Below are 24,028 nucleotides of genomic sequence, written 5' to 3'. Positions count from 1 at the left end.
ACCTTATCATAAAAGCTAGAAGCCTGACTGTCTCATTCTCGAGGCTTTTAATGACCTGCCAATGCACCTAGGGTATCACCAGGAGAGGAGCCTGACACAAAGCCCCAGAGTCATAAAGATAAATAAACCCTATAAACCCCTATCACTCTACTGTAATAACAATCCATTTGACGCACTGAAAGAGTGGGAGAAAAGGGGTCAGAAAGAGGGGGGGAGAAAAAGGTCAACTGGTAGTGGTGGTGGAGCTACAGTAGCAGAACAGTCATTGGTGGAACAGGCAGCGTTGATATTGACTTAGCTAGATTGGTGCTGACAAACCCAGGTCAGACAGACCATGGTGGGATGGGGCTTAGAGGCTTGTTAGCCTTCTAACCCTCAGATAACCCATTTTAACAGTTCACACAGCTGGGCAGGCACGTCGCCGGTGCATTTGAATACAGAGCATTGAGAACAGTGAGAACACATCGCTGCCTGGCTATTTTAATGTCAAACTACATTGGTATTAATGTCATGTTGGGATTGGGCATTTGGTTAAGTAATCGTTACAAATGTGTTATACACTTAACCTTTCTGAAAGGGATTATTGTGTGATTCATCACTCCATCATTAATCATAATGAAAAATATTCTAAAATCATTTTTTTATTTCTATTTTGCAATAGCTGCATCTGAACTTTTAAACCTTGACTGCAAATGGATTACGCTCCATAATGGTATTAAGTTATACAAGCAAAATAAGGTTTCTAGTATATGATGTCAGACAGTGTGAGGGAATATGTAACAAATTAATTTGCTTAATTTAATTAAGTATGTAAAGGAATGGAATGTACAGGTATATTCTATTCCATTATATTTAGATGTAACTGGAGTACCAGAATATTGTTCCAATCATGGAACTCCTCCATGCATTGCATTGAATGGCATTGAATGGCATTTAATTGCATCGCAAAAGCAATGCCCACATAACACATCTGTGAGTGGCCTGTCAAAACATCACATAGTCTAGATGTGCCGCCACTTTATAACGACAACACTCCTGTCTAACTGCATCACCAACACTGTTACAGTACAATCTAGGTTCTGCATCCCAAATGGCACTCTATTCCCTATATAGTGCACTAATGGTTGGGCCCTGGTCAAAAGCAGTGCACTAAATAGGGAATAGGGTGCCATTCGGGATGTATCCTAGGATAGTCAGGGATAGGTTGGTCATCGTATTTCACCCTCAATTTGACACCCTCTCACCCAGTTGTAAAGTGGGGAGCTCATTGGATACAATGGGAAGTATAGAGCGACAGAGCTCCTCAGGGCTGTTAAAGGGAGGAATAACCTTTATTTGAGGACACTATCACTGAACAAAGGACCATGGCAGTCTACACACAGCAGAGACTAGGGCTGAAAGGAAATGTCTTATACTACACACAGCAGAGACTAAAGCTAAATGGGAAGTATACTACACACTTACTAGCATAAAAGCTGCTGCCATAGTAACAGAGCAAAGCCTGTCATGTGTGGTCCTGCTCTTGTTAACTTTAAAATGACAGTTCAACAGTTTGGTTAAGGTTAAGCTGAGATCTCTGGTGAGTTTCTGAGAACTCTGGTGAGTAAAAATGTATACAGTATTACATATAGCAAGTGAACTTGAAACTTTGTTCAATTCGAATGTCTTTCTTTTGAAAAAGGCTATTTCTTTCCGTATCTGAGAGACAACTTTTAATTTTCCTGCTTCTGTTCCTGTTGGAACAGCACTCAGTAGGTCAACATCCAGGTTCAGGATGTGACTCCTGCTCTCTGAGAATGACCTCTAACCTCTGACCAGACTTCTAGCTGAACTCAGCGTCAGAAGGATACACCACCCGCAACATTTTGACACACAAAAAGACACAAAAAAAACTGCAACTAAACACATCTGGGACTTACTTTTCCTCCAGCTCTCCTCAGAGTTAAACACTTTATCCACTTGCATGGTGAGGGACACACACACACACCACACACCAAGGAGGAGGGAAACCATTTCCTGTTCGTTTCTAGCCCAAAGCTAAACTGGCACATTTTCTGGACCGCCTAGTTGAACCCGCCAGGGTGTGAGCGCTCCGTGGCTAGTCGTTGTAATGAAGGAGGCCATGAAATAAATAACTCAAATCCATTCCCTTCCTTCCCACACATGGAAACGTTTCCCCGACGACCCACAAGGCCTTCAAAAGGCAAACTATGGCATTCGACAATACTCTTGAGTGAAACAGTTAAACACTTCTTCTCTCAGCACAGTCAGGGATCCCATCAAACGCACAAATAAAATACAATAAAATTGCATTTGTCACATGCTGAATATAACAGGTGTATTAAAAAAAAGTAAAGTAAGAAAAATTTGCTAAATAAACTAAAAGTAAAATAGTAACACAATAAAATAACAATAACGAGGCTATATACAAGTACCGAGTCAATGGGAAGGGGTACGGGTTAGTCTACAGTACCAGTCAAAAGTTTGGACACACCTACTCATTCCAGGGTTTTTCTTTATTTTTTACTATTTTCTACATTGTAGAATAATTGTGAAGACATCAAAACTATGAAATAACACATATGGACTCATGTAGTAACCAAAAAAAGTGCTAAACAAATCAAAATATAGTTTATGTTTGAAAATCTTCAAAGTAGCCACCCTTTGTCTTGATGACAGCTTTGCACACTCTTGGCATTATCTGGGCAGCTCTGGTCTTTAGCTTAGTGAGGATGTTTCCAGAAATCTATGGCTTCTGGTTGGGATATGTACGTACGGTGGGTACGATGTCGTCGATGAACTTATTAATGAAACCGGTGACTGATGTGGTATTACTCCTCAATGCCATCGATTGAATCCCGGAACATATTCCATTCTGTGCTAGTGAAACAGCCCTGTTTGCTTAGTATCCACTTCATCTGACCACTTCCGTATAGAGCGCATCACTGTTACTTTCCGTTTGAGTTTTGCTTAAAAGTAGTAATCAGGAGGATAGAGTTATGGTCAGATTTGCCAAATGGAGGGCGAGGTAGAGCTTTGTACACGTCTCTGTGTGTGGAGTAAAGGTGATCTAGATTTTTTTTCTTTCTAGTTGCACATGTAACATGCTGGTAGAAATGACTTAAAATGGATTTCAGTTTTCCTGCATTAAGGTCCCTGTCCACTAGGAGCGCCGCCTCTGGTTGAGCATTTTCTTGTTTTCTTATGGCCTTATACAGCTCATTGAGTGTGCTCATTGATTGTGATCAGCATCGATTTGTGGTGGTAAATAGACAGCTGCGAAGAATATAGATGAAAACTCTCTTGGTAAATAGTGTGGCCTACAGCTTATCATGAGGTACTCTACCTCAGGCGAGCAAAACCTTGAGGCTTCCTTAATATTAGAGATTGCGCACCAGCTGTTCTGGCTAATGCAACACACACCACCCTCGGAGGCTGCTGTACTGTCTTGCTGATGCACAGAAAACCCCGCTAACTGTATATTATCCATGTTCTTGTTTAGCCACGACTCTGTGAAACATAGGATATTACTGTTTTTCATTGATTGGATAGTCTCGAATGGAGCTCATCCAGTTTATTTTCCAGTTATTACACGGTCGCCAGTAGATTGGAGGGTAAAGGCGGATTATCCACTCATCAATGCAGTCTCACCAGGCATCCGGCTCTTCGACCTCTGTAACAGCGTCTCCTCTTCATACGAATGTCAGGGATATGGGCCTGGTTTGGGAAGAGCAGTATTTCCTTCGCGCCCAACACATTAAAGAAAAATCATTGTCCAGTTAGAGGTGAGTAATTGCTGTTCTGATGTCCAGAAGCTCCTTTCCGTTATATGAAACGATGGCAGACAAATTATGTTACAACATTTCTTTTAAACTGTGCAAAAAACACACATAATAGTACAATTGGTTGGGAGCCCATAAAGCGGCGGTCATCCCCTCCGGCGCTATTCTGTTTTTTAACAACATATTTATTGTCATTTTTTACAATCATCAGCAAAAACAGGACACAGATAATGCCCTGTTATTCCTTCCACCTACACAGCATGCTACATGGGAGCACATCGTGCAAAACCCTTCCCTCCCCAACACACGCTTCAATGATTAACAAGAAAAAAATGAGACAGAATGACCTTCACATCCAATGCTAGAAAATAAATTATTCAACGCAAAAACAAATAATAATAACAATGCATTAATGAAGAAAATAATAATGAGGCAGCTAAGGTGACGTCTCTAGAAACTGCTGAAAGTCCCCCCCAGACATCAGTAAGTTCAAAGAGTTTATTATGTAAATTGTATGTAATTTTTTCAGATGGAATATAGGAATTTAGCTATTTTAGCCACATCTGCTTGCTTGGCGGAGTGTTACTCTTCCATATAATAGCTCCGGCGCCATTCTTAACACAATCATTAACATTCCTGGAGGAACACTGGCTCTGTTAGCTACAGTATTTTATAACAGGCTAATTTAACATGCTCCAGTACCACTGCACAGAGGGAACTCTGACACAGTCAGTAAGGATGCTTCATTCTCATTAAGGTGGTAGTAAAAAAAAAACAGAACAGAAAGAAGAAGAGAAAGGAAAAGAGGCTGAATTATACCCCTCCTTCCATAGCCCCCATGGCCTTCCTCCCCTGACTCTGATGTTGACCTCTTCACCTCTAAATGTGGATGGCTAGCTAGCGGTCACAGGTAGCCTAGAGTTAAGCTTCAGGGGACATAGAAGTCCCAGACCCCATTATTAGACTTCTGTCCAGGGGACAGGGGTGAAGTATGAGACGTCCATCGTCACCAGACAGTTTGCGCTGATTGAGTAGACAGCTATGTTTGACCATGGCCCTGGGCTGGGCTCGGGGGACCAGTGTCCAGGCCTGTCTGTAGCTGGGGGTCGCATTGTGGACAACAGAAGAGGTCAGAGGTCGCCACAGAGGGGAAATTCATGAAACACACCAAGAATCTCACTGCCGATAGACTGCTGATGGGTACTTATCACAGGGGGAGGCCGTTCCTTCTCTTACTATAACAAAAGCGGTACCTGCTGTGTTCTGACCCGGTAGCGATCTACCGATTATACTTGTAGAATCGCAATGCTCATCAGTGGCCAACAACTTGACTTTGAGCCAATCAGAGAGCACAAACCCCCACATGGGGGAGCAATTACATACATTTTCTACGTATATATCCACCAGTGTAAGCTCCTCCTCAGAAGAAGGGGAAGACCATCCTCAGAGAATTTCATTAAAATAAAAATAGTGAAACATTAAAAAAGTGATCCTTTTTAGATAACACTATTCTAAATATGTTCATGTAATCAAATAATAGATTAAAAAACACTATTTTGCAATGAAGGTCTACCATAGCCTCAGCAGCACTCTGTAGGGTAGCACCATGATGTAGCCGGAGGAGAGCTAGCTTCTGTCCTCCTCTGTGTACATTCCTCAACACAAAACCTTCAATCCCCCTCTTCAAATGGGGGGGCACTCTTGACCCAAACTGCTACAGACCTATATCTATCCTACCCTGCCTTTCTAAGGTCTTCGAAAGCCAAGTTAACAAACAGATCACAGACCATTTCGAATCCCACCATACCTTCTCCGCTATGCAATCTGGTTTCAGAGCTGGTCATGGGTGCACCTCAGCCACGCTCAAGGTTCTAAACAATATCTTAACCGCCATCGATAAGAAACAATACTGTGCAGGTGTATTCTTTGACCTGGCCAAGGCTTTCGACTCTGTCAATCACCACATCCTCATCGGCAGTGTCAACAGCCTTGGTTTCTCAAATTATTGCCTCGCCTGGTTCACCAACTACTTCTCAGACTTCAGTGTGTCAAATCTGAGGGCCTGTTGTCCGGGCCTCTGGCAGTCTCTATGGGGTGCCACAGGGTTCAATTCTTGGACCGACTCTCTTCTCTGTATATATTAATGATGTCGCTCTTGCTGCTCGTGAGTCTCTGATCCACCTCTACGAAGACGACACCATTCTGTACACTTCTGGCCCTTCTTTGGACACTGTATTAACAACCCTCCAGACGAGCTTCAATGCCATGCAACTCTCCTTCTGTGGCCTCCAACTGCTCTTAAATACAAGTAAAACTAAATGCATGCTCTTCAACAGATCGCTGCCTGCACCTGTCCGCCCGTCCAGCATCACTACTCTGGATGGTTTTGACTCTGGATGGTTCTGAATATGTGGACAATTACAAATAGCTAGGTGTCTGGTTAGACTGTAAACTATCCTTCCGGACTCACATAAAACATCTCCAATCCAAAGTTAAATCTAGAATTAGCTTCCTATTTTGCAACAAAGCATCCTTCACTCATGCTGCCAAACATACCCTCGTAAAACTGCCCATCTTACCGATCCTCGACTTCGGCGATGTCATTTACAAAATCGCCTCCCACACCCCACTCAACAAATTGGATGCAGTCTATCACAGTGCCATCCATTTTGTCACCAACGCCCCATATACTACCCACCACTGCGACCTGTACGCTCTCGTTGGCTGGCCCTCGCTTCATACTCGTCGCCAAATCCACTGGCTCCAGATCATCTACAAGACCCTACTAGGTAAAGTCCTGCCCATAGCTGCCCCTACCCGTAGCACGCGTTCCAGCAGGTATATCTCACTTGTCACCCCCAAAGCCAATTCCTCCTTTGGCCGCCTCTCCTTCCAGTTATCTGCTGCCAATGACTGGAACGAACTACAAAATCTCTGAAACTGGAAACACTTATCTCCCTCACTAGCTTTAAGCACCAGCTGTCAGAGCAGCTCACATATCACTGCACCTGTACATAGCCCAGCTATAAATAGCACAAACAACTACCTCTTCCCCTACTGTATTTATTATTTATTTATTTTGCTCCTTTGCACCCCAGTATTTCTACTTTGCACACTCATCTACAGTCAAATCTACCATTCCAGTGTTTTAATTGCTATATTGTATTTACCTCTAATTATGACAACTTCCGGAGGACGTCCTCCAACCTATCAGAGCTCTTGCAGCATGAACTGACATGTTGCCCACCCAATCAAAGGATCAGACATTGAATCTAGTATTAAAAGCATAAGCTACAGCTAGGTAGCACTGCAGTGCATAAAATGTGGTGAGTAGTTGACTCAAAGAGAGAGAGACAATAGTTGAACAGATTTGAACAAATTCATTTATTCCCAAATTAAGGAGAAGCAAGAGAGAGAGCTATATTTCATAGTATGAGTATTTTTTAAACTTTTATTTTCACTTACTTAGCTACAGAATGCAGCTAGCTAGTTTAGAATACTCAAACACCTGGTTTAAACAGAGAGGGATGCTATGTTAGCTAGCTGGCTATGGCTATCCAACACTGGAACTCTTCCAAGTAAGGTAAGCTTTTGGTTTTATTAATTTATTGCCATCGGGGCCCGTCGGTGTAACTGCTAAACTGCTTGCTGTACACTGTACTGCATGATTGTAGTTGGTTTAGGGCGGTCCCCGACTAAAAAAAATCTTGTTCGACCGAAAGTTGTCTATTCTTTCGATCAATTTCCATATATAGACACACCCTACGTGTTTTAATGAAATCAACTATATGTATTGAGCTTGTCTGATGCTTCAAGCTTACGGTTTGATGAAATAACACACAAATGACTCAAGAGGGAGCCAGAGATCTAGATAACCTGAAGAAAAACACTCCTGCTGGCTTTTGCAGATTCTGCAATTACTCTCCAGAAGTTGCCAGTGATAGATTACAGTAGTCTCAACCTTTCTCATGTGGAATGCCAATTTATCTTGCCATTTCTTCCGATCTGCGTGCCAGTTATGGTTTTCATATGCACATTTTCGTGGAACAGTTTTATTTCACTTATAATAATGTCTTCATTTCTCAAAATCATTGTCATGTAGATAATCAAAATTCTATCCAAATCTAAATGAAAATGATTCAAACCTTAAAAGTTACTTCTATTGCCATTGCCAACTATGTAAAAAAATAGCCTACTTAAAGCCAACAAATAAAAACATTGCAGCCTGCAGGTCGATAATATCCTGATTTTAAAAAATCCTACAAATCACATGCGTATGGCCTGTCTGCAACAAACCTGAAACATTTGATCAACTATTAACTTGGGTCCAGCCTGAAGTGAAGTTTCTGCTGCCGAACTTGCAACATTGTATTAAATATTCTAGGCCCTCAGAGTTTCCTGTGCCAGTGAGCTCGGGACAGACACAGCTGTAGGCTATTTGTGCAAGGGATAAGAAGCAGTGCTTGACTTGGGCAGGAGCTCACCGGAGCTGAGTACCAGCACCTAAAATGTTCTACTGCTTAAGCTCCTGTTCCTCTTATAGAATATTAGCTCAAAAGTATTGTGGAGCTCCTGCACCTAAATATAAACAGTAGCAGCACCCAAAATGAGTACTGGAACCTATTTCAGTCCAAGTCAAGCACTGATAAGTAAATCAGGTAGGCCTATTTTATGACGTTTCCACTGGATCAGAGCATGACATCTTTCACTTTCACACTGAATTGTTATCGAAAGGACGAGAGCTGGAAAGATTTTTCAAATACATCGAGGAACTATTGTCATTCTCAACAGATGTAAAAACAGACTTTGTTGCTTGCTTTTTGAGGTGAAGAAAACATAACTTTGAGAATCTCCACAGTTCATTAGTGGTGGTGCATTATACCAATCAGAAATACTATCAGATCCACAAATGGGCACATTTGTGCCTGTATTTGCACGCTGGCCAGGTAGCCTATACGTTCTCAGGTGTGAGTCCTTATTCAACATTGCAAATAATGTGTCCACTCTGACAATAAGAAAGGTAAGACTGGAATAATAATATATTGAATGGATTAACAGAAATTACCATAACCAAACAAACATTGTAGATTAGAAATGACAGGGATTAACGGTAAATGTACTACTGGCGATGTATTTAATAGGGAAGTGATATTGACCAGTCGACTAATTGGGGTCAGTCCCAAGAAGCAGCTTTTTATGAAGCTATAGTTCTATTAGCTATGTTGACTATGACGTTAATATGGTGAAAACTATGTAGGCTGTGTTTAACAGTTAGCGTCATGGTATGAAAGTTTGGCTTCGTAAGGTTTTTTCGCCTGGTCACATACAGCTGTTGTATTGTGCACGGAAGTCCACAAGTGAAGGGAAAAGGTGAGAGGAGGAGAGAGCGTAGATGCGAGAAGGAATTATATATACAACGAGCAAAGTTATCATGCGGTTTATATGTGGCGGCTAGTTCTGTGTTTGCTTGCGATCAGGGGTCTAATCATTCTGCCGATTCTGTTGAAAAACATTTCTTAAACGGAATTAAATGGGGCGAAACGGGGATAAACATACCTGGCTTTATCCAATAGAAACTCTTGTTTGCAACTGTTGTACTAATGATTAAAACCTAGATCAGCAGCTAGATGTCACTGCCTATCACCTTGATTACTCTTATTTATCTTGACCTGTGCACCTGCGTTGTAAACTTTCATTCCTTGGCTAGGCTGTATCAACCTCATGGTGGGTTATAGGGAACATTTTAGTATCATGTAGTAGCCTAAACCTGTCAATGTTACATTGAGCTAGGTGAATAGAATATGCTGTAGTAGAAATAAGGCCATGCTCATAAAAATGTATTTGTCCTCCCTCATCTTAAATGGGACCGGCTGCCAGTGATATCCACGGATGAGCCAGAAACATTTCATATGTATTGTAGGCTATGGGTTGGTAGCTAGCACAGACGCAATGCACACAACACTAAATAATTCCTCCAAGGTAGCTAACCACTGTAGCTAGTATTGACATTATAATTAAATGACAAAGGATTATCTAGTTTCCATGAAACAGTTGTCTGTGTTAGCTTCTGAGTTAGTGCAGTCCTTAGCTAGCTAGCTAGCGATGTTGCGCTGGCTAGCAAATATGCTAATGTTAGCTTGTTAAACATTTGGCTATGGGCTGGCACTGGCAGTATGGGATTATGGAGACTGAATTAAATTGTTTCCTCATCATCTTGCTAGGTAGTTATCTAGCTGTGGCCATCTGGCTAGTATCAACACAGGCTTTCTACAAAATAGCAACATTTGCGTAGATACACTACATAACCAGAAGTATGTGGACACCTGCTTGTCGAAAAAAAATCTAATTTCAAAATCATGGGCATTAATATGTAGTTGGTCCATCCTTTGCTGCCATAACAGCCTCCACTCTTCTGGAAAGGCTTTCCACTAGATGTTGGAACATTGCTGTGGGGATTTGCTACCATTCAAAAACAAGAGCATTAGTGAGGTCGGGGATTGATGTTGAGCGATTAAGGCCTGGCTCGCAGTCGGTGTTCCAATTCATCCCAAAGCTGTTCGATGGGGTTGAGGTCAGGGATCTGTGCAGGCAAGTCAAATTATTCCACACCGATCTCGACAAACAATTTCTGTATGGACCTCGCTTTGTGCACAGGGGCATTGCCATGCTGGAACAGGAAAGGGCCTTCCCCAAACTATTGCCATGAAGTTGGAAGCACAGAATCGTCTAGAATGTCATTGTATGTTGTAGCGTTAAGATTTCCCTTCACTGGAACTAAGGGGCCTAGTCTGAACCATGGCAAACAGCCCCAGACCATTATTCCTTCTCCACCAAACTTTACAGCTGGCACTACACATTCGGGCAGGTAGCATTCGCCTGGCATCCACCAAACCCAGATTACTCTGTCAGACTCCCAGATGGTGAAGCGTGACTCGTCACTCCAGAGAACGCGTTTCCACTGCTCCAGAGTCCAATGGCGGCAACCTTTACACCACTCCAGCTGACGCTTGGCATTGTGAGTGGTGATCTTAGGCTTGTGTGCGGCTGCTCGGCCATGTAAACCCATTTCTTGAAGCTCTCGGCGAACAGTTATTGTGCTGACATTGCTTCTAGAGGGAGTTTGGAAATTGGTAGTGAGTGTTGCAACCAAGTACAGACGATACACGCTGCCGGCTTCAACACTCGGCGGTCCAGTTCTGTGAGCTTGTGTGGCCTACCACTTTGCGGCTGAGCCATTGTTGCTCCTAGATGGTTCCATTTCACAATAATAACACTTAGTTGACCAGGGCAGCTCTAGCAGGGCAGTAATTTGACGAACTGACTTATTGGAAAGTTCACTGAGATCTTCAGTAAGACCATTGTACTGCCAATGTTTGTCTATGGAGATTGCATGGTTGTGTGCTTGACCTGTCAGCAATGGGTGTGACTGAAATAGCCGAATCCATTAATTTGAAGGGCTGTCCACATACTTTTGTACGGTCGGCAGGCAAACGTTGGACAATCCTACCGGTGTGTCTGAGCTTTAAGAGAGATCCATTCAGAGAGCCATTCTGAAGTCTGCTGAAAGCCCACAGAACCCTGAGTCAGAAGAACATTACGGACTGTTAAAATAAATATTATGCTGACTCAAAGTGTGTAGCTAGCTAGTTAGTGCACACAAGATTTAGATTCTGGGAGATTACAGAGGAACAGACATAGCCGACGGAGGCCAAGCTATAACCATTATAGTGCCCTGGGCCCGGGAGGTTAAACTGAACGCACAGCTTTAACAGTGTGCAGGCTAGGCTATGTGAGGAATGGAAAACAGGACACCAGACCCTGTCTTATCACCTCACAGATTACACATGTCATTCCCATGGCACGGGGCTTCTTATTCTTAGAACCCAGGCCACTATGACTGCATCCCAAATGGCACCTTATTCCCCTTTAGAATGAACTACGTAGGGAATAGGGTGCCATTTGGGACACCGGCTATGTATGTTTTCTTCTGTCAGCGTCTCTGTGTTATTGTTGGAACTGCTACCTTCTAAGGTCACTAATGACATCTAAACGTTTCAATCAACTTTAAGGAATGACATGGTCTACCATGTGGGAATGTGCTTTGTGGACACATGCTGAAGGATTTCGTAACATTTTAATGGCAATTCGATTAAAAACAAACTGTTATTCATTTGCCTTCAAGAAATGTTATGTTCTTTGCTTTGTTGAGTCATCTTCTGAGCTGACTGTACTGTGGTTGTGCAAATGCACACGTGCACATACACACAACCACACATACATACACACACACCCCACGCATTACATCTACATCTGGAGCTAGTGCCACTGCCACCACCCTAACAGTCAGAACAGGAAGACAGTGTGAGCACACCAAACAAAGCCTCAGCTCTTTGAACTCCTCTCTCTCTCTCTCTCTCTCTCGCTCTTCTACACTCTAGGAGCTGCCATGGAGGTCGTAGCAGGGCAAACAAACCTCTCTTTGTCATCTGGCTGGGGCTATTGTGGCCCTGGGGTTTACTCTGCTAGGTATGTCATCCTCGGTTAGTCTCGTGTCAATATTGACCCACCTCTAGGTTAGCCTCCAGCCCACCTTCAACTGTGGCTTATAGTCACTTCCACCAGATGACAAAAGATAAGTCTACTCACAACATGGGTGTAAACACTAGTTAGCACACAAAGGAAAATACACATGGAGGATGAAGCCTACTGCAATGAGATGATTCATGTCCTGCATAAATGATCAACTGGAAGGCAAGATGTTAGCTCCACAACAAGTGTTAGGGAGCCCTGAATGGGCTGCTATTGATAATTCACACAGAGAGAGCGCGAGATCTTACACAGGCCTTCCCTTGTTCCATCTCACTGTCCGTCAACTACTTTGAAGGGGAAGGCAGGGAGGGGATGGACTAAACCGTCGCTCTCGCCCTGGATCAGCTGACACCCTCAATGGTGTCGTGCTCTTTGATTCGGGAGAAAATGACCCGTAACAGAAAGAAAGTGAGAGAGCAAGCTACTTAATTGATGTGCAGTGAGAGATAGAGAACTCACTTATGTCAGGAGGATATGGGACCATGCAAGACATTAAGGGAGGAAGTAAGGGACAGTTTTCTGTCTTTGTATCTTCTCCTCCCGTGCAGGGCCTGTGAGAACCTCTCCTCAGTCACTACTGTTCTATGTTTGTTTATCCACGCAACACACATCAGTGAACCACACTTCTGGACTGTAATCTAATTCAGAGGTTCACATGGAGAATGGTGAATGAGGTCAAGTGGCTATATAAGCATGCTATGGCCTTCTGGCGCTGGAGGCTAGACACACACACACACACACACACACTTGAGGCTATCAGCAGGCGTGTGCTTGAAGATCACACTAGAGAATTATCTCTGGACCAGGAGATAGAGATGATCTCACATGAGTAGCAGTATTAGACCTTGGAGGAATGCATGAGAAGAGGCCGCTTTAAATCTTGAAGAAGGAGAATTTATCTGAGTCTGCTCATTTTAGGGCTTTAATCTAATGATTCTTTCTCAGAACCATTTAGAATTACTGAATATCATTCCATTCTATGCCTTACCATTTTTGGCATTTGTGGTTATGCGTTTTAGCTAAATAATGACAATGTGACCAGACCACTATGTATGTTACCAGCCACTGAAGACACCTCATCAACACTTACTTTAGGCCTATAGGCAAAATGAATGTCTCACATAAGTTCTAATAACACCCAAATTCTAGATAAAAGTATTGTATTGTCTACTAGAGCTCGCAACCTAGTAAATCCCAGAAAATACATTCACTGCAGCATGTATAAAACCCCACACCCAATAGAATCCATTAAATACCTGACCTTTTCCATATCATCAATTCTCCCTGGCATGACCTCTCCTGACAATGACAACAGACTGGGGGCTGGACTACAGGCCGGCGGGTCTGGAATGAGAAACACAGGAAGGACCAGGGGAGGGGAAGAGTGTTTTGCATACTTCCAGCCAGGGGTCCGGCAGGGACAGAAGGCTCTAGATTACTTTCCTGTTGGGGTCCAGGTAAATAAGCTGTGTTCTTTAATGACCATGTCTCAGGGTGATGTTTTCTTTTCTCCTCTCCTATCCTTGTGATGCTACTGTGATTACTAGTAGGAACCCCATAACCTCTGAAGCCCAGGCTTCTCACATACCAAGACAAGATTTGTAAGAATGGCCACGTAAGACTCGGAACCCCATAGATGAGGAGAAGGGAAAAACAGGCCCTCCTATGGGGCTAGTACACTCTTAGAAAAAAGGGTTCCAAAAAGGTTCTTCGGCTGTCCCCATAGGAGAACCCTTTTGGGTTTCATGTAGAACCCTGTGTAGAAAAATCTCTACATTGAACCAAAAGGGTTCGTCTACCTGCAACCAAAAAGTGTTCTTCGTAGGGTTCCTCTATGGGGACAGCCAAAGGACCATTTAATGTTCTAGATCGCACCGTTTTGTCTAAGTGTGTAGTCTGGATCAGGTTGGACAGGACCAACTTTCCATCTAAGTTTATGCGCAAATGCTCCATTGCAATCAACACATGATTTATGCTATCATCAACTTAAGTGTGCGCATATCAGGTTAACAGTTTCACATGTGAGTTCCAAATCTCTCATACCGTTGCCCCAAAGTGAGTTTTTTCATGTGCGTGATGGCAGAATGCGCTCACTGTTCCAAAATGTGATTGTTATGCAACAGGACAGTTACCAGCCCTGCCCTTAACCTCTCTTGGGTAAAGGGCAGTATTTTCACATCCGGAGTAAAAGCGTGCCCAAAGTAAACTGCCTGTTACTCAGGCCCAGAAGCAAGGATATGCATATAATTGGTTCATTTGGACAGAAAACATTCTAAAACTGTTAAAATGATGTATAGAACAGAACTGATATGGCAGGAGAAACCCTGAGGACAAACCATCCCTCCCAAAAAATGTTTTAGCCTTACACTGTTTTCAATGGCTGACACTTTTATTATAAGGCGAAATCCTCCCAGATTGCAGTTCCTAGGGCTTCCACTAAATGTCAAACGTCTTTAGAAAGAGTTTCAGGCTGGTTTTTGGAAAAAATGTAACGTTTTTCTAGGTGGCTCCCATTTTGGCTGTAGTGTTTCCAAGCGCGTGGAAGAGAGCGCGGCCTTTGGTATTTTTCTCCGGTAAAGACAATAACGATTCTCCGTCTTAAATTGTATTGTTTATTTACGTATTAGTGTACCTAAGGTTTGATTATAAACGTTGATAACGTCATTTTTTATGCATTTTTGTGGATTATGGTGGATTATTGACTGAAGCGCGCCAGCTAAACTGAGTTTTATAGATATAAAGGAGGACATTATCAAACAAGAGGACCATTTGTGATGTATCTGAGACCTTTTGGAGTGCCAACAGAAGATCATCAAAGGTAAGGCATTTATTATATCGCTAATTCTGACTTTGGTGGCGCACCTGCCTGGTTGAAATATGTTTTTCATGCTTTTGTATGCGGGGTGCTGTCCTCAGATAATCGCATGGTGTGCTTTCGCCATAAAGCCTTTTTGAAATCTGACACAGTGGCTGGATTAACAAGAAATTAAGCTTTATTTTGATGTATTACACTTGTGATTTTATGAAAGTTAAATATTTATAATTCTGTAGTTTGAATTTAGCACTTTGCAATTTCACCAGATGTTGGCCAGGTGGGACGCTACCGTCCATAAGAAGTTAAAGCAAGGCAAGCTGCCTGCTAATTATCTATAGGCTGTTTTAACTTGTCAATTTGAAATGATTTTCGAACAAGTTTTATTTTCTAACAACAGTTTGAATTGAGGTGTGTTCCGCCTCCTCAATAATTCACATAAGAAGTAGCCCATTTCACTGTTGCGTACAATTTATGTTTGAGGCTTTACCGAGCCGGACAAACTTCTCTCTTCAATGAGAGTCCAAACACTTCCCTAGTGTTTCCCCAGATCAAGTATGAAGACATTGCGCATCTCTAGTCAGAACAGAACAACGTTTTGCCCCAGCACATTTTCTGGCTGGCTCCCGCATTGCCTTCCTGGTTGTTTTCCCTACAAATTGTGTGTATTCCTATCAGAGTTTGTGCCTTATTTTCTGTATATCGTGTTGTCGTTTCTGCTGTAGTACACCATATGTATGTATGGATCATAATGCATTTACTGTTTTATTCACATGTTTTCAAGTACTGGTGACAAATCATGCATTCCGATTATTGAATAGATTTTAATGGACACACATGTGATGTGTGTAAGATGCTTTTTTGATGGGCCTCCCAACTAGCGCAGCGGTCTAAGGCACTGCATCACAGTGCTAGCTGTGCCACTAGAGATCCTGGTTTGAGTCCAGGCTCTGTCGCAGCTGGCCGCGACCCGGGAGACCCATGGGGCGGTGGACAATTGGCCCAGCGGCATCTGGGTTAGGGGAGGGTTTGGCCGGCAGGGATGTTCTTGTCCCATCGCGCACTAGCGACTCTTGTGGCGGGCCGGGTTGTCACGTAAGCGTCTGTCAGACCAAAGATGTTATAACAAGGGATAGTTCACTCTAATGACTTATGGTGCTTTCAAGACAACTGTGAACTCTGAAAGAAACTTGGTAAAATCATGACGTCAATGATCTTCAGGTCGGAAAGTCAGAGCTGTAAAAAGAGGCCAGAGTTCCCGCGTTGGAATCTGAGTTGGATGACCGTTTCTTCCAGTTGCCAGTTGTCTTGAATGCACTGAAGTCGGAGATTTCCCAGTTGTTTTGAAAGCGGCATCAGATTGTAACTTTGGTACCTCAGGGTTGCCAGCTCAGACCCCCCTTTCCAGGGGTTGCATTTTTATTTAGCATATAAACTTCTCTTGTGTTTGCCCTCCATTTATTGATAAATCCCCCATGATAGTAATATTTCCTGCATCATGTCCCCCTCCGATACCTTCCCCCATTTCTACCCCCTATGGACTTGAACCCCCCCACACACACACACACAAAACCCCCTAAAATGTTTTCATCCCCGTTTATCTTTCGCACTACAGTTAGGCTAGGCAGCAGGCTTGTATTTGGTGTGATGATCTGCGAGGTGAAAAAATGTATTTGCTTTGTGATTTGTCAAAAACTGTAAACGACTTGTCAAGTCATGTGCTCCGGTTCTTGTATACAATGTAGCAAGTACATTGACACTTTGTAATATGCTAAAAAGTGGCAAAACTAAGTTAATATTTTCAGGCAATGAGCACAGCCATCTTTGACTTTTTGTTTATTTGTGTTTTATAGTGAATCGCATTCTGGAACTAGGGAGTTTTCGCCAAGTCAAACATAAACAAACATGGCTGCCATCATGAAGAATTTAGCTGCTGTTAGCTTAGCTGACACGCATTTCTTTTCTAAACAACATTACATTAGTCTCTTGTGCTCACCAGAGATGTGGTACATTGTAAACTAGTCTCGCTGTTAGGTCGCTAACTTATGTTTTGTTATTTAAATTGGATTATGGAATGAGTTTGGCTGTGGATGTGTTCCGTGTGATGCTTGGATGATGAAGTTTGCTTTTATCTCTTACAATAAAAGGTCAAATTGAGGAATAAAGTTAAGACATTTATTTTCCATCGGTACAAAAATATATAAAAATGCTGTTCAGACAACAATGGTGTTTTAGATGTGTTTGCTGCGTCATACGTTCCATTGTTACTGCTCCAATCACACATTTGAGATCGTACGCTGCAGGGACCACTCAACAATGATCACAAATACAAGATTGTACGCGTCAAAGGGTTAAGATTCCACCCTCAGAGCTGGGCATCTTGAGTATGTATAGGGAAATAATGAAATATGTGTGTGTGGGCTGGAGTATGACTTTCATCATCGTGGTGGTCTGATGTTTATACCCACAATTACGCTGGGTGTGTGGTTCTAGCAGCAACAGATGATCTGGTAGGGCATTAAACTTTGTGTGTGTGTGTGTGTGTGGTTAGAGCACCACAGATCTGGTAGGGCATAAAACTCCAATGTGTGTGCCAGGTCTCTTCCCCCCCCCCCACATCATCCTGCAACTCCTAATAAACAGAGTTGTGTCTGGAAGTGCTAAATCACTAACTACCTTTAATCACTTTACAAAAATGCTAAGCATGTCAATTCAATGTGGGGCACAGCTTAGGCAGGCAGATCTCACATGGCCTTAGCCTTAGCAGGTTGGGAGATGAAAGTTTGAGAAAGAAACGCAAAGAAAACATACATTTATGATAAAACTCCTATAGAGGACCTTGTGCTAGTGTAACTGTTTGAGTTCAAAGTTAAAGAGGAACATCTTCAGCACAAACAAAACATGAGGCGAACCTGTGATTAAACTACTACAGAAGATCGGTGATAATAGTGTATCTTAATCGCCTCTCTTCGAACGAGCACACTCTGGCTGCACTGCCCTAAAAATGATAACTCAAGCAGTTTTACATGGAGTGAGTTTGTGAGTGACCGTGTGTGTAGGGACCACCAGCGTTTAAACAAGTCACAATTCATTCAGCTCCCCGCCATCCTACCACAAACTGTTTATGGCCGAGGCCACCGACGGGCTCTGCAGTCACTCTGCAGTATTGACTGCCATGGTTTGACTTCCACCTCTCCCTAGTCTGGCCATGAAATACTGGGTTATTCCCCACAGCTCACAGCCTATCGCTCTCTCTCTCTCTCAGGGCCGTAGCTACATATGAGGACACCGGGGTCCGGACCTCTGCATTTCTTTCACATTTGACAAGGTTTTGCAACATTTTTAAAAATGAATAATGTTGTTAAGACTAAAATAAATTAATTGCGAGTCAACATCTAAATATTGCTGCTCTATCTAGTACCTCCTTTCTCTTCCCTGTTGATGGTCCCTCTTTCCAAAATAAGAGATTACATGAACTGGAGAGCGAGAAGGGACAGGGAGAGAGAGAGAGAGAGAGAGAGAGAGAGAGGGAGGGGTTGTCCAGACTGTTTTCACACTCTTGCTTTGACCACCATGCAACAGAAAGAGAAAGAAAACCGTTATGATTTGGCTACAGAATGATGCATTTTTAATCATTTAATAAATCCTAAACCAAATTGTTATCAGTAAAAACACTAACTAATTGGTAGGTCTCCCTTTACTTGTTACTTCTGTGAACTTGCGTTATCCTTTCTCTTCACGAGGGAGAGACAATTTGGAATATATCTTAAACATATGTGGGGTTTTGGTAACAGAATGACAAGACACTAGGCAATATTTATTAAACTTAAAGACGGCAAATCATTTCTCCCAAGCTAAATGTAAATGTTGATATTAGCTGGCAAGAGTCTTTACTTCAACATTATTGTGTTTTGATGTATTTCTACCTTTTTAGACGTTTTCTGCTAGATGTTTATCGAAGACCAATTTGCCATATGTTTTACCAGAAATCAAAGCCATTGCGTATTACACATTTTTTGGATGGAAAATGGTTGAACAACTTATATATATATATGGCTCACTATCTCAAAAATTTTGACTCTCAGATTTCATTTGACACCAAATGTGATGAACCTATGAACTTCACATGTTAGTGCTCATGGGGATTTTTACATGGAAATACCCTACTGCTTTTAGGCCATTCGACAGGCATGCAGAGAGCTGGCCGAGCCCACACACACAGACACACACAGACACACACACTCTGTCTGGGGATAAAAGCCTGCCAGCCCAGTGCCAGAGTGTTTGACTTGAGAGCGATTTACACGGACGTGAGGGTGATTCATTCAGTCCTGCACAAACACAGCTCTGTGTACATTTCACTGCTAGGGGTATTAAATCAACAGAGGAAACGTATACACATACAGGCACCGGGGCTTTACATTTCTGCTCTTTCGCACTCGGCTAGACGGCAGCCGCACACACACACACGTGAGCAGCACACTCACACCCACACACACACAAACAAAAGTGCACAAACACACTTTTCTGTGGGTCTGTCACACACACACACACACGCCGACGTGTCTGACTTTATGTCTAAGATTGGATTCATGTCTGTGATCAGTCCTCAGTTCTCCACACCTCTAGCTGATGACACACTAATGCACTGGCACACCACAGCACTAATGTTATGGAACCAGTCACTTTCACAGGATGAAAGGTCTACTTGAGTTGAGTAGCCTGGTCCCAGATCTGTCTGTGCTGTATAGCCAACTCCTACTGGCATTGACAACGACTTTAAGAATTGGTTATACTGCGCCAACAGATATGGGACCAGGCGATTAATAAAGATCATAGGAGTTGGCTATATAGGCCAATAATGTACAAACAGATCTGGGACCAGCCTAATATACTGTAATTTGGGGTATTCGTATGAGAATAAGCAGGCAGGGTTATAAACTACACAATCCTGATCCTGTGAGGACTGAACAATACACTGCTGCATATAAAAATCTAATGAAGAACCATCTATTCTACAAACTTAAGATTTATTGAGCTGGCACTCAGTTGGCCATGGTGCATCTACAATGTTTCCAAGGCCATGTCCATGAGAATTTATAACAAACCCAAACTTTTATTTTCCTTCTTGGATTATATTCTGATTCATATTAGATGGAAAAATGAAAAAATAAATATATTCATGGTATTCAGCTAAATCTTCCAAAATGAGACATTCAAACATTACTAGACGTTTGGGGCTGGTCCAGAAACCCTTTCCTGGGCATTTTCTTAGTTAATATTTTCTCCATAAATAACGACATATTCATGAGAGGATTTGCACCCTCTGCAAACCATTGTAAGCAAGCTTGGTTTCTACAGATTTAATTTCTCCTCCTAGATGATCTAAACAGCTAAATGAACCCTGCTGTTCAGTCTAGGCCTAAAGAGATGTGCTTGTGAGGAAATGTATAGAATACTTCATATATAAGCAACTTAGTATATTATATCACAGGAAATCACAACATTCGTTGGTGTATGGTGTTACAGTTGAAGTCGGAGGTTTACATACACTGAGGTTGGAGTCATTAAAACTTGTTTTTCAACGACTCCACAAATGTCTTGTTAATAACAAACTATAGTTTTGGCAAGTCGGTTAGGACATATACTTTGTGCATGACACAAGTAATTTTTCCAACAATTGTTTACAGACAGATTATTTCACTTATAATTCACTGTATCACAATTCCAGTGGGTCAGAAGTTTACACACTGTGCCTTTTAAACAACTTGGAAAATTACATAATGCCCATCGTTATGTTTGGAGGAAAAAGGGGGAGGCTTGCAAGCCGAAGAACCCCATCCCAACCATGAAGCACGGGGGTGGCAGCATCATGTTGTGGGGGTGCTTTGCTGCAGGAGGGACTGGTGCACTTCACAAAATAGATGGCATCATGAGGCAGGAAAAATGATGTGGATATATTGCAGCAACATCTCAAGACATCATTCTGACATTTCACATTCTTAAAATAAATTGGTGATCCTAACTGACCTAAGACATATTTTTGTTCAGTGTAATTATGTCATAGTTAAATGCCATTGATGAGCTGACCAAAAAGCTGCCAACCAAAGCAGTGAGTGGCTCTTCTGGCCACTAGGTGACACCCCTACCTTGATTTCTGCTCTGAGCCCTCCCTGCCCTATTTTATCCAAGAAACACATACATACATACATACATACATACATACATACATACATACATACATACATACATACATACATACATACATACATACATACATACATACATACATACATACATACATACATACATACATACATACATACATACATACATACATACATACATACATACATACATACATACATACATACATACATACACACACACAGCATGCCATAGTGTTTCAAACACACATGTTTCTGCTCTCAGATTCACTAATAACTTTCACATGGACAGAGATTACACTAACTCAACCCCAAATGGATTGTACCCCATCACTGACTGACCAAGTGTCCAATAAGACCTTCAGTTAAAACTGCTCATGCATAACACTGCGAGACACCAATCTGAAGTGTGAGAACTGGTACGTCTTTTCTCACCTCTCCAAGCTGACAGGGTTTAAACAGGGCTGTGCTAGGGGATCAGCAGATGGATCGAGAGAGCGAGAGACTGTACATAGCCATAATATGACATTTGAAATGTCTCTCTTATTTTGAAAGGTATGTGAATGTAATGTTTAGTGTTCATTTCTGATGGTTCATTTGACTTTTGTTCTTATCTATTTCATTTTTTTTTGGCAATGTAAACACATGTTTCCAATGCCAATAAAGCTATCTGTGTTTTTCTTTCCCCCATGCAGCCTACCAGCTGTGGTCACAGTGACAGATTTCAAGCCAGTCTGCCTGGGTCCGTTCATGTCAGTGTGCTTGCCCACACGTGCGTGCGTGCGTGTGTCGTCCTGCTCTCCCTCTGGCAGAAACTGAACCCAGGGATTGCCACAGAGCCACACTAGGCTCCATACACTACAAGCCTCCAGAGAGAGCATACATACAGTGCTTAGTGGCTTATGTTGATGTTGACTGTCTCCCGTTGGGAGCAAATATTATTTAAGGAAAGCTTTTGTCAATTAAATACAACATAAACGTCCATGTGTTGGTGCCTTTGGCTACCATAAAATATTGTGATGAGTGTGTGCGTGTGTCAGCATTCCCTCATTGAGAGAGTCTAGTTTAACAGTATATCCATCCACCAAGAATGTCAAACACACGAAACCACAGAAAAGGACTGAAAAGTGACACTGTGAACAGAGCGCGAACACAATCTCACTTCACTAGTTGAGCAGAGCGCACGGCGGCTCGCTTCGAGTCGGGGATGGAATTGCGCAAGGAGAGACGGACAGACAGCGCAGCAGCGGCCACAGTCACAGTGCCTGGCCGAGCAGTTGTCACGAAATTGACAGGCAACAGCTGAGTCCATACATCTGGAACCCAGGGGGCCTCCACACCTCGAAGCTCGACACATACACACACTATATTTTAGACCGCATAGCCACAAGTACATACAGAAAGGGTTTGTTCCTGTGACCACCGCTGAGAAGGAAAGTATTTGTGATCTTATTAAGCGGTTAGGCTAGGCTATTTCAATTCTGGAAAGCATTCATAATGATTAACAGACCATGGGGATTATGAAAACATTATGAATGACATATCTGATATGTAAAATAGGATATAGAAAGCCCTCGCTCAGACCCTTGCTAAAAAAAAAATGCCCGGCAAGCGTGCATAGCCAACAGCAGTGCATCTAGATATGATAGAGCATCTAATCGAAAATTCACTTCTCTAGAGGAAAAATTGCCCAATGGTTCTTGTGAATAGTAGCCTAATAAAGCGATGCTACTCGTGATATATAATTCAAATAAACACATTTCACCGGGGAGCTCAATTCAGGCTCTTAAAAGTTCAACGAAATGGCAATATAAAAACAGTTGCCATTATGCCATCTATAGGCGATCATTTGATACTTGAAATACACTGATACAAGGACGCAATATAAATGTTAACCTTACCCCCAAAGAGTTCAGAACCAATATTCCTTGAGTTGTAGAAACGATTCACGTTACGTCGCATTGGCATATGATGAAATGTCCAGAAAGCGCACCGCTGTCCGGTAGACTTGTCCCGAACTGAGCGGTTAGATTCGTCCAAATGTTGTCGACTGCATGTTGTAGGCAAAACGAGTGAAGGGTCTACTTTGTAAAGTTCACCTACGAATGTCACCGTATCTCCGGTTCGTAATGATCTCAGCTCACGACCAACACCGATATGACATTAGCGTTGCTCTCTGCCAATTGGCTTAAACAAGCAACCCCCACCAATTCTAGAGAGAGAGAGAGAAACGGATGGAATTCTTGGTAGTGTGGAAAACATTGAAGGTTTAACCGCGAGTTTACCCTGTTTCCATTTACTGGGACTCTTCCAGAGTGTTTGTTATAGCATATCATAAATGGTTAGTCATTCGAAATGTAGGCTGTTTATTTGATTAAATCGTTTAATCTATGAATTGGCCTGCAATTAAATTAAAAAATAATCTTCAACTCTGTCTCTCTCTCCCTCACTCTCTTATGAAACCCGCAGGACAGTTCTTTCTTGGTAAGTGAACTCACTCCCACTACTGCCCATCCTTTTCCAGCATTCTCCACCCCGTTGACTAGCATCTGCAAAAGCACTGCATAAGTGCAATATCTTATAATTGATTGTTATCACTTAGCATACACCAAAATGACTGGAGCTAGGCTGACTCTAAAATAACGCCCAAAAGGTCAAACGTTAGGTCAGCATTAAGG

The 24,028-nt window shown here is 42.4% G+C and overlaps 1 protein-coding gene across 1 annotated transcript in view; it reads right to left on the bottom strand.

The window, feature by feature from the left end:
• The window catches only part of LOC112252680 (prickle-like protein 1), a 48,480-nt gene extending 24,665 nt beyond the window's left edge, over positions 1-23,815 (bottom strand). The window contains exon 1 of the mRNA XM_024424133.2: positions 23,252-23,815. The gene's annotated coding sequence lies outside the window, so the exon portion shown is untranslated. The remainder of the gene's footprint in view (positions 1-23,251) is intronic.
• Positions 23,816-24,028: the final 213 nt, after the last annotated feature.

This window comes from Oncorhynchus tshawytscha, linkage group LG06, assembly GCF_018296145.1.
Source record: "Oncorhynchus tshawytscha isolate Ot180627B linkage group LG06, Otsh_v2.0, whole genome shotgun sequence".
Lineage (NCBI taxonomy): Eukaryota > Metazoa > Chordata > Actinopteri > Salmoniformes > Salmonidae > Oncorhynchus > Oncorhynchus tshawytscha.
The sequence above is the reverse complement of the archived record's forward strand: the minus strand, read 5'-3'. Positions and strand labels throughout refer to the sequence as shown.